A 17,256-nucleotide genomic window follows, 5' to 3' on the forward strand; every position below is an offset into this window, starting at 1 on the left:
TACTAATCACAATGGGGCAAGTATTGATAATCACATGCATGCTGTAAGGAAAATACTGATTTTGATCAAGTCTTTAAGCCTTTGCAATATTAATTTTGATGCAATTAATGCCATAAAACACACCTTCCAATTTAAATTTAGCACATGGAGCAGGGGTAGACAAAAGAATGCAATTCCAAACAATACTTATATCCACAAGAATATAAAACCTAAGAAAGAGTAGTGTCATGTGGCTATAACTGGGGAATGGGTAATTTATAGAAACAGAAATGTATTTTCTCACAGTTCTGGAGTCTGCTAGCTCAAGATCACGTCACCTGTAGGTTCAGTTTTCTACTGAGAGTTGCATCTCTCAGGGGGGTGAAACACTGTTTCCTCAAGGCAGAAGAGTGGAAGAGCAAGCTACCTAAACACTTAATGAAATCTCTTTTAACTAGGATGCAGCCCTGAGGAAGTAGTTACCAATTACAAATCCATTCTTCCTTCCTTCCTTCCTTTTTTCCTTCCTTTCTTCCTTCCTTCATTCTTTTTTTCCTTCCCTCCTTCCTTCTACCTCCCGTATTAATTTCCCTCTCCCTGTCCTTCTCCATCTTTTTCTTCTCCTTGTTAATCATCATCATCTTCTACTAAAAGCAATAGAACATAAGGCCTCCTACATAATAGGCAATCATTCTACCACTGAAATGTATCCCCAGGTCTTCAAATGTTTTTGAGAGAAGATTCCCATTAGGTGCCCAGCCTGGTCTCAAATTCACTATGTGTTGCCAAAGACACCTTGATCCACCTACTTCAGCCTGCTTAGTAGCTGTGATTCTCCATGCTGTAACCAAGCCAGCATTAAGTGTAATTATTGATGAATATTGCAATTATTGGTTGGTTCATTGAGAAAAATAAATGAGATCACAAAACATTAGCAAAATTAATTAGGAAAGAAATGGTGACCAAACTAATAAAATCAGAGATGAAAAAGACTAAAGATGTATCAATAAGAGGAAAGTTAGAGTCCAATATTCCTGATGAACATTGATGCAAGAATTCTTGATAAAATACTTGCTAACAGAATCCAACAACCCACTTCAAGATCATATTCTATTATCAAGTTGGTTTCTCTCCAGAGATGCAATGATTGTACATGATATGCAAATCAATAATTGTAACACTTCACATAAAAACAATTAAGGGTAAAAACATTATCATCTCAATAGATTCTGAAAAAGGATAAGACAAATTCAACATTCTATCATGATAAATGTTCTTTAGAGACTATAAATGGTAAGAACATTCATCAACAATGCAGAGACTATATATGACAATCCTTTAGTCAACATCATAGTACATGGCCAAAAAAGGAAACCATTTATTCTAAAATCAGGAATAAGACACGGATGTCTACTCTTCCCATTATTAGTCATAGTACTGGAACTCCTATCCAGAGAAACACAGAAAGAAACATAAGAGACTCAAGTAGGGAAAGAAGAAATCAAATTATCCCTATTTGCAGATTACATGATCTTGTACCTGAAAGTCCCTAAAAATTCATTCAAACAGTTGTTGGTCTCAAAACAACACATTTAACAACATAATAAGAGACAAAATCAATAAACATAATCAGTGGCCTTTTTACACAAAAGCAGTGAACAATCTGAGAACAAATCAGGAAAACAATACCATTCACAATAGCTTAAAAAATTAAAATATTTAGGAATAAATTTCACAAAGGAGCCTGGTTCTGGTGGCTCATGCCTGTCATTCTAGCTATTTGAGAAGCAGATATCAGGAGGGTTGCAGTTCATATTCAGCCCTGGACGAATAGTTGGTGAGACCTTATCTTGACAAAACCCACCACAAAAAAGGGCTGGTGGAATGGCTGAAGGTGTAGGCCCTGACTTCAATCTCCAGCACCACACAAAAATTAACAAAGCAGGGAAAAGATATATAATTCACTGTGTATATCACAAAAGTGAAAATAATCAATGAAGATATGAGAAGATGGAAGGACACTCCATGGTCATAGACCAGCATAATCAATATTGTGAAAATGGCTGCACTATCAAAAGTCACCTGTATGTTCAATGCAATCTCCATCAAAGTTCCAATGACATCTTCACTAAGATATAAAGGTCAATCCTCAAGTTCATATGGATGCACAAAATACCTACAATTGCCAAAGCAATTCTGAGCAAAAATGTCAATTCTGAACGTATCACTGTACCTAACTTCAAAATATACTACAGGGCCATAGTAAAAAAAACAGCATGGTCCAGGCACAAAACAGACATGAAAATTAATGGAAAATCATAGACAAATGTGATACAAACTCGTACAGCTATACACATTTGATTTCTGACAAAGGTTGCCAAAACCTGCATGTCTCTTCAACAAATAGTTGTAGTAGCATCAATTCAAAGTGGATCAAAGACCTTAATGTAAGATCAGAAACTGTGAAACTATTCCAGGAAAATGCAGGGAATACTTTGAAACACATAGGAATAGGTGATTTTATGAACTCCAGTAGCTCAGCAGTTAAGAGAAAGGATTTCTAGATGGGATTGCATCAATCTGAAAGGTTTCTGCATAACAAAGTGAAGAGTCACTAGACTGAAGTGACAGGTTACATAATGTTAGAAAAGCATTGCCAGCTATACATCTGATAAGGGGTTAGTAACCAGAATTTATAGGTAGAATCAATAACCCACTGAATAAATTGGCAAATGAACTTAGCAGACAATTCTCAAAAAAAAAAAAGAAGTACAAATGCTTAACAATTACATGGAGAACCGCTGAAAATCTTTGACCATAATGCACTGGAAATCAAATGCACATGTGCATAAATGAATAAAGAAAAAAAGCAAATAAAATAAAGTAATCCCCCAAATATCATTGAGCTCTAACCTCCCTCCAGTCAGAATGTCTATAACCAATTACACAAAAAAAAAAAAAAACAAATGATGGTGAGGATGCTGAGGGTGGGGAGAAGGCATGAGCACTGTGGGGGGGTAATATAAATTAGTGCAATCTATATGGAAACAGTATTCCATAAGATTCTTCAAAAAATGGAACTTTCATATGGTCCAGTTATACCAACTCGGAGCATATACCTGAAGTATTGTCTGCCAGGGTACAATAGAGGCACTTGCTTAAACCTGTTTGTTGCAGTGCTATTCACGTTAGCCAGCTTTGGAATAGCCCGGATGTCCTTCACTTAAAGAATGGATGAGAAAATTTGGTACATATACACAGTGGTGTAAAATTTAGCCATGTAGAAAAAATAAAATTATGTTGTTTGAAGGTAAATGGCTGGAACTGGAGAACATCATGTTAAGCAAAGTAATCTAGAATCAAATATCAGAGGTTGTGTGTTTTCCCTCATATGTGGAAGCTAGATGTATTAGAGAAATGCAATTATAAACACATCAATAATATATATTATATGCATATATATGTATGTATATACACACACATGCTCACCCATAGACACAGACACATAAAGAGGCCCACCAACCCCCTCACCCAAAAGATAGAATGATAACATGATTGGGTTGCATTGTCCGAACAGCCTGTGGGTGGCAGGACAGTGTGAAAAAACCTAAGAGAGTGAAAAATATTGAAACACATTGCATAAATGTATGAAAAAATACTTTGGAAAACGAGGTAAGTCTTTGAATAATTGGGTGTCAGGACGATAGAGAAAAGAATAAAGGGGATTGATCTAAGTAAAACACAATATATACATGTCTGAAATATCAAGGAGAAAATGCACTTAACAATAAATATACAGTTACAAAAATGAACAGGAAGGTAAAAGATGTCCCATCACTGGTGGGGTGCAGTGAAGGGGGAAGGTAATGGAAAGGTTAAAGGAAGATTGTGGTAGACATATTTTTTTGTGTGTCACAATGGAACAATGAAAGAGAGACTATGGAAAAATATGGAGTGGGTGAATCTAAATAAGATATAATGTAAGCACATATGTAAAAGACAAAATGAATGCCCCCTTGCAACTATTGGATGCCATTAAAATGAAAAAAGAAAATTAAATAATATTGTTAGCATAATATGGAAAACATGTTTGTAAGTGGACTAAATTTTGCAAAAATCAGAAACACTGATGAAGTTTTACTTTATACATTTATTTCTAAATATAGTTTGAATTATAACTTGAGTAAGTATTTGCAGGACAATCTTGGGAGACTTGTGAAAAACAAGAAACTCGTGCCTGAAAACAAAATCCCACTTGCCAATGGAGGTGTAGGCCCAGGGGCACATGACCATTCATGGTATGTCTGTAGATTACATAATTCAAAAGAATTAACAGACACACCTAACTAAAAATAAATCACAGAGCTTAAACAAGTCATTAAACAGAATAAAATGTTTATCAGTAAAGAGAAGTAAAATAATGCAGGAAGGAAACAAATTTTTAGATAATGAAAAATCTAAATTTTCTAAATGTTTGTGAAAATGGATACACACATAAAAGGAGTGACAACATTTTGTGATAAAGTGGCAGCAATATGCCAATTCTAAGACAGACCTCACATGGAAGAGCAAAAATCAGGTGCAGGGTCACAGAGCAGAAGGACAGATACACGGTGGTATAAGAGAGAAGACTCCTGGTAAGAAATGAGGGATGCACAGAGGGAGGAAATATCAGTAAATAAGATATCATATTTGTGAGCATTGCCCAGAAACACCAGAGAGAAGGTCTGCTAAGATGGAAAAGCCTTGCTGAATTCTGCACTCATAAAAATTCATGAATACAAACTTCAAAAAGGAACTAGAAGAAAATACTTCTGGAAATTCAATACAAAGGGACAGTAGTGGAAAACAGGACTAAATACAAACTAATGCCATAAAAGACACAAAATCTGTCAATCGTGACGAGAATTATTTAAATAACTGGGCAAAGCACTTTTTCAAACTTGAGGAAAGTGTCATGAAAAAATTGATAGAGGGCATGAAAGGGACTCAGAGATACATGGGCAGAAGTGAGAAAAGAATAAACATTTTTTAAAAAGCACTTCAACCTTGAAATGTTAATTAAAACTAATGGAGCCAAGAAAAGGCAAAAAGATGGAAATATTTTCAATGAGGTTTAGAAAGACAAGGTGAACATCTGAGAGAAATGCACAACATTGATTGTAACTAGGAATCTGACAAAGAAACAATTGAGCTGCTGGAAAGAGAAACACTTAAGCAAATATAAAAGCAAATGCTAAAAACTGTAGCTCAGTCGGTGGGTGGTGTTCAGCATCCGGGAGACTGAGGGAAGTAGATTCTGAGTATTAGGGCAGTTTCTGCTACAATGAAGACCTCGTTAAGCGGACATTTCCCACCAAAACCCAACCCCTTAAAACCTAATATATCGAACTTCCTTTAGAAATGGAAAAATTATGAATATTTCTTGGAGAGATTTTTGGGCATGGGGATATATCTGTGTAGAGAGTGATTGCTTATTAGGCAAAGGCCCTGGGTTTGTCCCTAGCACTGAAAGGAACAGTTAGGGAGAGGGGAGAACGGAAAGAGGAACAAGGAGAGCGAGAGAGGGAGAGGCAGAGAAAGTGATGGAGAGGAAAAGAGGAAGCTGGAAAGAGAGAAAGATGGAGAGCTGTTGAATAATAGGAGAGAATGGAGATAGAGAAAAATAATAGAGGGGATTACTCTGAGCAAAACACTATATATTCATATATGAAATACCAGGAGAAAATCTATTTGCAATTCATATACAGTTAAAAATGAGTAACAGGAAGGTAAAACAGGTCCTGATGGAGGGGTAGCAGTGGGAGGGGAGAGAGTAAATGGAGATGGTGAAAGAGGAGGATTATGGTGGTCATATTTTGTTTTATGTATAAAAATAGATCAATGGAGGATGATGAGGAAGAAACATGCAGTGGATGTATGTAATTACATGTCGGTAACACATGTAAATATCACAATTATTACGGCTATGCTAAGGAAATTAAAGAAGATTACTGGCATAATACAGCTAACATATTATGTATAGACTAGAGCTTATAAAAACCAGGAAAACTAAAGAGATTTTCACTTTCAGCATTTTACTTCTAAAATGGGATTTGAAGTATAAATGGGCAAGCATTCTTAAGACAATCTTTGGCGATCCTATGACAAACAAAACCCTCATGAGTGAAAACAAAACCCCACTTGCCAATGGAGTTGTACACACAGGAGCACATGACCATTCATGCTGTGTGCAGAGGTAAGGTAATTCAAAAGAAGTAACAGCCACACACTAAGACAAAGTAAATCACTAGAGTTAAAATAGTTCATTCAAAAGAATAGAATACTTATCAGCAAAGAGAAGTAAAATAATGTACGATAGAAATTAATTTTTAGATAATGAAATATCTAAATTTTCTAAACAATTCTGGAAATGGATATCCACATAAAGGGAGTGCCAGCAGTTTAGAGTCACATGGGAGCAACTGACCACTTCTAAGACAGGCCTCTCATGGAAGAGGAAAAATCAGGTACAGCTTGGCACCAGTGGCTCACACCTGTAAACCTAGCTACTCAGGAGGCAGACATGACAGCCTGAACTCACTTGCAGCCTTTCATACTGAGTCTTCATGTGTGAGAAGGCAGTCAGGCAGGACTTCTGGGACAAGCTTTGCTCACTCACAACATTGACCATGAAGAGAAAGCTTCTGTAGCTTGTGACAGGAGGTGAGAAGAAGTGGGGCTATTTCCTCTTAACTGTCAGAACATGAAGCACACCTTTTCTGTCATCTCTGCCATTCCTGGTTCACAGGGCAATGCTAGTACTGTTGAGTTCAAGAATATTTCCTATGGGATTACTGTGTGGGCCCATCACCTTACAGAAATGAGAGAGGAGCACAACCTGGGTCCATGTCCACCTCTACAGCTGACCAAAGATGAAGCCTTTAATTTCAATTTGTGAGGTCCATGTCGCTCGAACTACCACCAGAAGCCCTCTGTGTCCATTTCACAGATCAGGGCAACCTGTAGGGCAGGACATCTGATGAGCAGATTGGAGATATGACCTGCCCTTTATCTTTTCCCTGTTTAGGACACATCAGGGAATCTGCTGTTAAATACACACTGCTTCCTGAAGTTCTTCGTTGTTTCCCCTCAGGGTATAGAACTCTTACTTTCTCACATGCCCTTAAAAGCTTCTACTTTTTAATTCAAAAATCATTCCATATGGTTTAACAATTATTTTATCACTTTAGAATAATCTAGCATGAAAAGAATTACTGTCTGGTGGTTTTAAACTGCAATGCAGTCAGAAACATTTTTATCATTGAAGTATAACATCAGATAATGAGTAAATGTAATGTAGGAATCTTGCAGCTGTGCTTCCCTTAACCCATCTCCATGAGGTTGACATTGCTCATTCACATGTGTTTCTTGTTCGACTTTAACTTACCGAAACCTTTGCTTGTCTTGCACATTCTAATACAGCCACCTGTGGGAACAGGGATCTGGACTTCTGGGACTCAAAAAGCAGAGATTCCTGAATAATAGAAAACTCAGTAAAGACTTTCCTGGGATGGACAGCAAAATGTCCTGATAGTTTATGTTGAATTGTATATGTTAAGTTTAAATTGAACTGTAAGAAAAAGGATAAGTTGTATATGATATGTTGGAGCTTACTGTATTAAATAATAGCCATTTTGATGTCCTATAATGTTTTATTTTAATGATGTTTATTGTATAAGACAAAGATTAGCTGAGTTGAATAGGTTAAGTTCTATATTTTATGTTGGATGTTAGTGTTTTAAATAATTGTTAGTTTCTTCCAGTTTCTTCTTTTTTTCTTCTAAATAAAACTCTTCATAGGAAAACACCCTACATAGAGGTGGAACCTAATGAATTACACAGTAGTCTTCCAATTGACCACCCCTACCTTATCTCCCTTTGGCCTCTACCCATCACTTTATCTCAATTGAACACACTAACAGTCAAGTTAGCATTACTTCTGTCCTTACATCAATGTGTCTCTAGGGACTGTGTTGACTGAAGTCTCCATGTTCCTCAGGAAGGAACATTGGGAAAAATGTTACCCAAGTTTTCTCCTGACCACTTGGATGGTCATTGATTGGGCCTTTATGTCTACAAATTGGCTTGTCTGGTATCAAGTGCATGGCCACCATATCTCTCCTTGTAGATGTTTAATGCCCTGATCTATTCCCTCTAGCACAGAAGTATTCCCCTTTAAGATGGAGGAGAGTCTACTTTTCATTGTACAGTGTGTCACCTGCTCTTTTTCTAGATTCACAAAACATTGTTCTTATTCTTTAGTCCAGTATTTTCTAGAATTTCACAAGTTATTCATTATTCTAAGTCACAAAATCTCTTTCTCTCTCTCTCTCCTTCTCCCCCACCCCTCCTTCTCTTTCTCTTTCTCTCCTCCATCTCTCTCATTTCTCTTTCTCCCTCTCCCTCTCCCTGTTTCTGTTCCATTCAGTCCTGGTGACAAACCCAGCCCAGTTTGCATAATAAACAAGCACACTTCCACTGAGATGTATTCCCATGCCTTCTATATCTCTTGAAGAAATACTCTGAAGTATTTTTTTCCATTTTTAAAGGAAGTGTGATATACATGTGTTTGTCTATGAGAGTTGGATATTTGTGTGACAGTGGCCTTGCAACAAGGTCTTCCTTGTAGCTCAAGCTTGCTACACACTCATGGTCCTCATCCCTCAGGATTCTCAGTACTGGGATTACAGGTGAGTACTACCACACCCAGTGAGCTATAGAATTTAGTATTTGCTGTTATAGTTGATCAGGTGTTTCAATTTCAGACACCTCAATCATTTATCTGTCACTGTCCTATAGGTATCACCAATGTTGTGCATTTCTCTCAGATGTTTACCTTCTCTTCCCAAATTTCTTTTGAAAATATTTACTCATCTATCCTCTTCTTGTTTGTGTCTATCCCTTCACTCTTTTTCTTGTCATTTACAATTCAAGGCTGCAATGATTTTCCAATGATTTCTATTCTGTTCTGGCTACTGTCCATTCATCTATGAGTTGTTCTCATGCTCATACATGAGGACTTTCCATGTTTTGTATCTGTTTTCTAGTGACACTCTCCTTATTTTTAAAAAATCCTTTCATAATTAATTAAACATTTCTCTTCATTATGAATACATTGTGTGCCTTTTGTTGCATTTGTTTGTACGTATTCCTATTTTCCACAACCATACCTTTGTACAGAATTGGCTGAAGTATTTTTTCTCCTTCCTTTTAAATGAAATTTTTACTCATGAATTTTTATGTGTTCAGGACTCAGCAAGGCTTTTCCACCTTAGCAGAGCTTCTCTCTGACATTTCTGTGCAATGCTTACAAAAACGATGTCTTGTTTCCTGACATTTCTTATTTCCCTACCATGAGAATTATCTGTTATATTTTCCTGTACCCATCCACCTCTGTGACTTTGTACCTGATTGTTTTTTTTTTTGGACATACAACTTGAGCCACTCCACCCATACTTTTTTGTGAAGGGTTTTTTCAAGATAGAGTCTCATGAACTATTTGCCGGGGCTGGCTTTGAATCACTTGGCTCAAGTTCCCAATATACCTGTTTATAATGCAGAGAAGACATTCTATCCTCTTGTGGGCAGTGTCTCTGTACCTGCCCCAGTGTCTGTCACTGAGATCTGCTACCTCCATGTGTGTGTTGACCCACTTGGAGGCAAGAGGTATGGTGAACCACTAGAACTGATAATTCCTCATGTATAGGTTTAATTTATCACCAAAGTGGTGATAAATTAAAACACAAGAATTTGATATTTTCAGTGACAATAGAACGAAAAGAGCTTATCTTCTGGAAAATGTTGCTTGAATACACAAAGAAATATGCCAAAACTTTAAATACCCAAGAAAACATACTTGTATCAAAAGCACACTGAACATAAAACCTCTAACTATTATCTTTAACATGGGAGAATAAATCAGGTATCATTCTCTTTTCTTTTCCTTCTCTTTCTTTTGCATCCTTTCCTTTTCTAGTCTCTGATGCTATGTCCTTTCCTCTGATCTCTTTTTCTTGTCTTTCCTTTCTTGACCATCTTAAGCAGCAAGTATAACCAAATAGTTCCCAAACCTTCATCCCATTTGGTAAAACCTGGTGTATTGTTGCCCTCCTTGAAGGTCTGAATCCTCATTTGTGGACACTTCCACCATTTGCATGACACAGTATTTAGAAATATAAGCACAAACAATGAGTTATCATGGCTGTAGCTCTCTTCCTCCCTATGCCAGTTGCGGCCACTCAGGCTCACACTATATTTCCCTGATCTTTTCTCAGGTCCTCAGACAGTCCAGCTCCCTGTAGAATTGAAGGCCTTCAGGAAGAAATTGCAATCACAGCAATTACTTGAAACCTATACATGAGGAATTATCAGTTCTAGTGGTTCACCATACCTCTTGCTTCCAAGTGGGTCAACACACACATGGAGGTAGCAGATCTCAGTGACAGACACTGGGGCATGTACAGAGGCACTGCCCACAAGAGGATAGAATGTTTTCTCTGCATTATAAACAAGTATACTGGGAACTTGAAATGTGCTAGTGTGATAAGGGTCTGAATGTTTATTTTACTTATTAAAGTGATTTAAATGTAAACTCACATGTGTGCAGTGACTTGCATGCTGGATGGCAAAGACCTTTACTGTACTTTTGTCAGCCATTATAGCCACATGCCACTCAGTTCCACTCAGAGGAGGCCAACATGTGCTAGTCTCACTTAGCTGAGTTTGGGGACCTGATTGTTATGACCTCATTTGACCCCCAAACCATGCCTGGATGTCCTGCATTTCTTCCTCCTTGGACTAGAAATATTATTCCTCTATGCCCACCCAAGATTCAGTCTTGTTCTTCACCATGAAGCACACTTTTAATACATCTGTGAATTTCTTGATCCTCCATTTTTGTAGCATCGAGTTTTCACTCTAATCACACACACTAGGGTCTCCTTCAGAACCATAAGAAACTATGATCTAGTGATGCAAGACTGTCTTTGGCAATCTCGAATCAAGTGCAGTTTCTGAGTTGAAGAAGTGGCATTTTAAATCAGGCATTTTTGCTCTTTTTTTAAGTAAGATTAAACATATATCCACACAAAAACATTTTGAAAAATAACTCATTCTCCACATTTCTGTTTTCTGTATTTATTTTGGCTTTATAGAACTACCAAAATGTATTTCCTTACAAAATCTGCAGAATCACTTTGAACCTATTTCAATTGGGAGACTCAATACAGAACTTGTGGAGATTCACCTGGCCTATTGCTGCATTTCTCACTCTCCAATTCAGTGCACAGCCTACTTTGTCGTCCTAGGAGGAAATAACATGCCTACCCTGAGGTTTAACCCCTTCAGAAAACATCTTGTTCTCTGCTCATTTTACAAAGCTTCTTGCTAAGTGCACAGACACCTTGGCAGGCTCAGTGATGGGACAGAGATTCTCTGCGTAAAGCATGGTGTTTCTACTCCTTAGTCACATTTCCTGAAGGTGCATATTGGAAGTTAGGAGAAAATTAGAGTAAATTCCTCCAACCTTGTCTACAGAACATCCTATCTCACTTGCAATTTGATTAGTTCACAGATATCTATAATCATGCTGCAATGATGACAGCATTTTTGACTTCAACATTAACGCTGGAAAGGACAGGAAAATATATCTCATGGATCACACATATTAAGAGCAATTCAACAAATTAACAGGGAATTACAATTAAGAGAACAGCAGCACATAATATTTTAGAAAGAGTAGCCAGAAACCTCAAAGACCACAGGGGGACTGGAGGTGTGGCTCAATTGGTAGAGCAACTGCTTTGCAGGGACAAAGCCCTGAGTTCAAACCCCAGTCCTACACCCCCCAAAAAACCCCCTAAAGGCCACAGGGAAAGTAATTAAAAAGAAGTGCAGAGACAACCAAATCCTCTCAAACACCCACGTAGAGCAATACTGAAACAGAACACTGTACTTCTCTTGCTTTATATAGATTCTCATTTGAAAATCCTAATTACCTTTGTTAGTTATTGTACACTGAGTCATTATGTTTGAAGTTCGACAAAAATGTATTTGGTCTCTTAAAGACGGGGTAAAACTCAGGTTGAAGCTAGTAAGCACTTTCAGAAGGGAGTCACATACGGTGCATTTTTGGAAATTGAAAATACTGATGATTATGGTGTTACCATTCAAAAGTAATCATAGGCAGTGTGCAAGTCAAGAATGGCGGTGAAAGCAGTGAGGTGGAATCTGTAGAAATGGATCATAAAGAGGTGCTGAAAATCAAATACACTGCAGCAGCAATGACGAATGCCTCAAAGGAACTCATCAACTGGTACATGCAGCCAGATGAGGAAAGAATGAGTGAGCATAAATATGTCTTTAAGGTTTGTCAACTTGACAAGAAAATAAGTAGAAATTTTGGAAAAAATAGAATATGGAAGAATTGTTGGGGAATTACAAAAAAAATCCATAATGGGAATAGAGCAGGAGGAGGAAGAGCAGGAGGAGTAACACAAGGATAGGAGGAGGAGGACAATGAGGAAGTGAGAGAAACAAAGGCACAAAAGAAATATTTCATTTAATCACAGCTAAGAATGTAACATATTCCCTGACAAAAAACAAATGACACATCTACGAAGCTCAGAGAACAGCAAGTAAATTAATGCTAAAAACAAACTAACAAACCTTTGCATTGGTATATCAAACTCAAACTGCAGGAGACTGATGAATGAATTGCTTTGAAACCAGTTATAGAAAGGCATCCTCATCTATGTGGCTGAAAGGGTAGAAAAGCACCAGACTTGTCATCAGAAATGATGCAAACAGGAAGAGAGTGGAGTTAAAATTTTATAATATTGATTTAAAAAGAAAACATAAACTTAGAATTCTGACTCTGGTGAAATTTGGTTCATTAGGAAGGAAAAATATATTCTTAGAGGAAAAACTCAGTCAATATGTCACCAGGAAACCCAAATTTTAAGAAATCTTGAAAGACATTCCTTGGACAGAAGGTAAATATCATAGATTCAATTAAGACCTACATCTAAAAATGGGTAAAAAGAATAATGTTAGTGAAGGAATCAAAAATGAAGAAACAAATATTCTATTTTCTTACAGTTTTGTGAGTTTTGTGGAAAGAACGCAGGGTCTCAGATTGCTGAGCAAGCATTGTGCTACGTGACCCATGTGGTCAGACCTTATTTTCTTACTCTTATTTGTTCTGGTAACAGCGATGCATTCAATGTGATAACAACACTGAATTGGGAACTTGGAGAAAATGGAAAGCTTATGTGAACAATAGCAATGTTGAAAGGATGGGAGGGAGGGAGTTTGTACTACCTGTGTAGGTGTAAATGAAAGAGTCAAAGTCAATCATTTAAAACAGAAAGACCCTAGATGAAAACTCAATGAAAGTAAAACAAAACAAAACAAAAACCCACTGTGCACACAGTGCCTGCCAAGCAAGCTTCTGGGGCTGTGTTCAAATCCTAGTACCACAAATACATAATTAAATTAATGAAATATGGCTGTAATCTAAAATCAGGAGAAGAGAGGAATCACATCATATACTATATCAAACCTAGAGAAGGCAGCAAAAGACATGATGGGTTAAGATAACAAAAGAACATGATTAGTTTCACTAAGTAGAGAGTAGTTATAAATAAATGGTTATTGACTTAAATGCGTTAATAATCACCTTAAATGTGGGTTATCCATATACACAGATTATAATAGAGAGACTGGAGGAGTGGTTAAAAACAGACAGGATGAATGTTGGAGTTAGTGGCTCATGCTGTAATTCCAGCTCAAGTTGTAGGGCACCTGGTAGCAAATACAAGGCCCTGAGTTCAAAATCCCAGTACAGATCCCACCTCCACAGAAAAATGGAGGAATTATGTGTTGTGTGTGGAAAGTCACTTTACATATAAAGACAGGAATAGCTTAAAAATAAAGACCTGCTGCAATATGAGCCATGCTAATCCATTTGAAAAATCTAAAAACACAAGTATGGTCAATTATACTTAAACTAAGCAGACCTCAGGATAAGGAGATGATCGAGGACCAAAAGAGGCATAATCATGACACAGGCATCATTCTCCCAGAATTATAATTATCCGTAACGTGCATGCACAACTGAGCATCAAAATCCTTGATACATCAGTAAAGTGAAATAATAATGGACTCTGGCAGGCCTGTTTTCTGATGTGAATGGTGTTCTGATAAGCACAGGAGACAGATGCAGGAGGGCAGAAGGACATGTGATGACCTAGGCAAAGATGGAAGTGCTGCACTGGCAGGCCAGAAAAGCTAAGGATTTTCAGAAAAGACTGCAGCATCTCCAGGAGGAGGCATGGAAAGATTCTTCCCTGCATATTTCAGAGGGACAGCGGTGCTGCCTACACCATGACTTAGGGCTTGCAGTCTTTTCAATGTCACGGGAAACACACCACAGACAGAATTCAATTTATTGAAACAAAAAGAAATAATTCAAAACATGCATCCAGATCAGTATGTAATAAAACTGGAATTCATTAATGAAAGAGAATTGGAAACACCCCCAAATATTTGGAGTTTAAACAACAAATCATACCAAACACCCAGGTCAAATAAGAAGCCTCCACATATTATTTTAGTATTTTGAACAAAATCAAATTTAAATATACTTTGTAAAATTTGTGGGGTGCGGTGACAGCAGGGATCAGAGGGAAATTCATAGCACTGCATGCAGTATTAGAGAAAATGGGAATGGCTCAAATCGGTGATCTATGTTGCCACCTCAGAAACTAGACAAAAAGAGCACTGTGATATGCAAGGAAGAAAAGAAAAAAAATTCAGAAATCAATGTAATGCATAAATGGAAACAGAGAAAATCAGCAAACTGAACACCAAGTTCTATGAAATGTTCAACAAAATTAATAAACATCTAGCCAGACTAACCTCAAAGAACAGAGAGCAGGGACATGAACCAATACTATAAATCAAAGAGCAGCTGGCACTGCTTATTTACTGTCCTAAAAATGATAACTAAGAAACTCTTTGGGCAACTTTCTGCCTCATCAACTCCATGGAGTTCTCACCCTTGAAAACTCACGATTTTTCCATTATAAAATTTCTATATCTATGGCGTTAACATTTGGTAAGGAAGAGGATATATTTATGCAGAAGAGTGTGATCTATAATTCCCTTTTCATCAATGCCTTTTGACATCCTTGATTGGATGAAAGCAGCGTGGGTGTGTTCCCCTGCATCTATTCCCGTGATGGGTGTGTCCAAAATTGGTATTAGGGAATGTACATTTTTTCGTTTTTTTTTTAAATGTTCCATCCCTTCTTTATTTTAATTTGGTCATACATTTTAAAAAAACACGCAAAACCTCAGAAATAAACCAATCAGGAAATTAGAAGACTCATAAACCTTGAAAAAAAATACCCAAGATAGGCTTCAGAAAAAAAATTGACTATTGAAAATGCCTTTGTTCAAAACACATAGATGTTTGGTTTTCATGGGATTTTAAAAAACTTAAATACAATAGAAAGACTAACAACGGACAAGAGACAGCCATCGGCAGGGCTACAGCAGGCGCTTTTCTCTTCCTGATGGTCCTCTGCCTATCACCTGTGCCACCTTCCTCCACTCGCCTCCTGCCCTCTCAAGTGCAGGCAGCTGTTAGTGTCTGAACACCAGCCGGCAGGTTACAGGGCATCCAGGATGTGGTCAATCTTGGTGACCAGCCTTGGCGCTTTCCTGAGATGAGCATCTCATTCTCAATGTACGTTGTTTTTCTTGAGCTTGCTGGCCACCAGGCGCTCAGCCTCCACTGCTGACTTCAGCACCAGCTCCTTCACCTGCTTGTCCAGCTTCTGCATTTCACTCTCTCTGAACCACAGATCGGAGCCCTGGGTCTTCAGCTTGGACCGCAGCACCGCAATCTCACTGGTTATGACCTTGTGCTCAGTCTCCAGGTTCTTCTTGCCACTGTTGAGGGTGAAGAGGTCCCAGAACTGTTTGTAACTCTTGATGGTCTCATCGTAGTGAGGGTACAGGCCTATTCTCTAGTTGACCAGGGTCAAGACCTGCTCTGTAATGCAGGCAACCTTCATCCTGGCTTCTGCATCCGGATCCTTGGTGATGGAGTAGCCCAGGCGCAAATAGACGATGACCGTGAAGAACAGGATGTAGAAGGCAGCCACCACCAGCTCCTGCAGCATCAGCACCTTGTTGAATGTGTAGTGGACCACAATGTCCTGAATGTGCTGTTCAACCAGATTTCTCTCCTAGGTGTGAATAACAGGGTGGCCGAAAGTGTCCAGGTAGGTGTAATGCAGCTCATCTGGGACACGGCTGATTACATAGAGACTGTCAACTTGGATGTTCTTGGCTCCCTCGGGCAGATGATCTTCACCGTTAGAGAAGTTATCAAACACGTGGTCCACAAACCTCATCTTCAGTGCATACTGGTCACCTAGATCGTAGAGGTACTCATAGCTTGGGAGGTTGCAGCCATCGATGTAATATGTCTTCCAGACACCAAACAGAGGGAAGCGAAGCCGATCTCCATCTCCACAGAGTCATCCAAAACGAGCACGTGGCTGGTGGAATGTTGCCAATCTCGTCCTGGTAGCAGACATCCTGGGTCGCGGCAGGGAGGATGGTCTTGAAAGAAAGGATGGAGGATATCCCATTGTCCTGGTGCCTCTGTAATCGTTACGTGAGAAAGGCCCCTTTAGCACGGCCCCCGTGTACTTCAAGTCCACATTTTCTTCCACAATGAGAGACCGCCATGACGGGGGTCATGGTGGGGATGATCAAGAAAGGGCTGTTGTTTTCCAGGTGTACCTGATTATAAGCAGGTATGTCTCTGAAAGGCCCAAATCCAGCATGTTCTCAGAGCATGTGGGGTTCCAGCTTGGTGTAGCTCTCCACATTTCCACAGGCACGTTCCACACGCATGGTCTTTTATAAAAACTTTTTAAAACTGTTGTGATGGGTACATTGTAGAATTTACAAGGTTTCTTACAATATATCATACATATCATAATTGAATTCACCTCCTCATGTTTTTCTAAATTCAGAAAAATGTGTAAGGCAACCAATTTGATAGAAAAATCAAAAGCACAAATGGACTAATATGAAAAAATTAGAACACACAAAATTAGGAGAGAAAGGAGGAATTGAAAGAAAGAGTGTTGAAAATAGGTTGTGTGAAATGGCACATGTGTGTGTGTGAACATACCATGATCAGAAGCTCCAGGT

The 17,256-nt window shown here is 38.3% G+C and overlaps 1 pseudogene; it reads right to left on the bottom strand.

Annotated features, from left to right (window-relative positions):
• Window positions 1–15,695: 15,695 nt before the first annotated feature.
• Window positions 15,696–16,953, bottom strand: LOC141418841 (dolichyl-diphosphooligosaccharide--protein glycosyltransferase subunit 1-like; annotated as a pseudogene).
• Window positions 16,954–17,256: the final 303 nt, after the last annotated feature.

The sequence above is a fragment of the Castor canadensis genome, chromosome 18 (genome assembly GCF_047511655.1).
Source record: "Castor canadensis chromosome 18, mCasCan1.hap1v2, whole genome shotgun sequence".
NCBI lineage: Eukaryota > Metazoa > Chordata > Mammalia > Rodentia > Castoridae > Castor > Castor canadensis.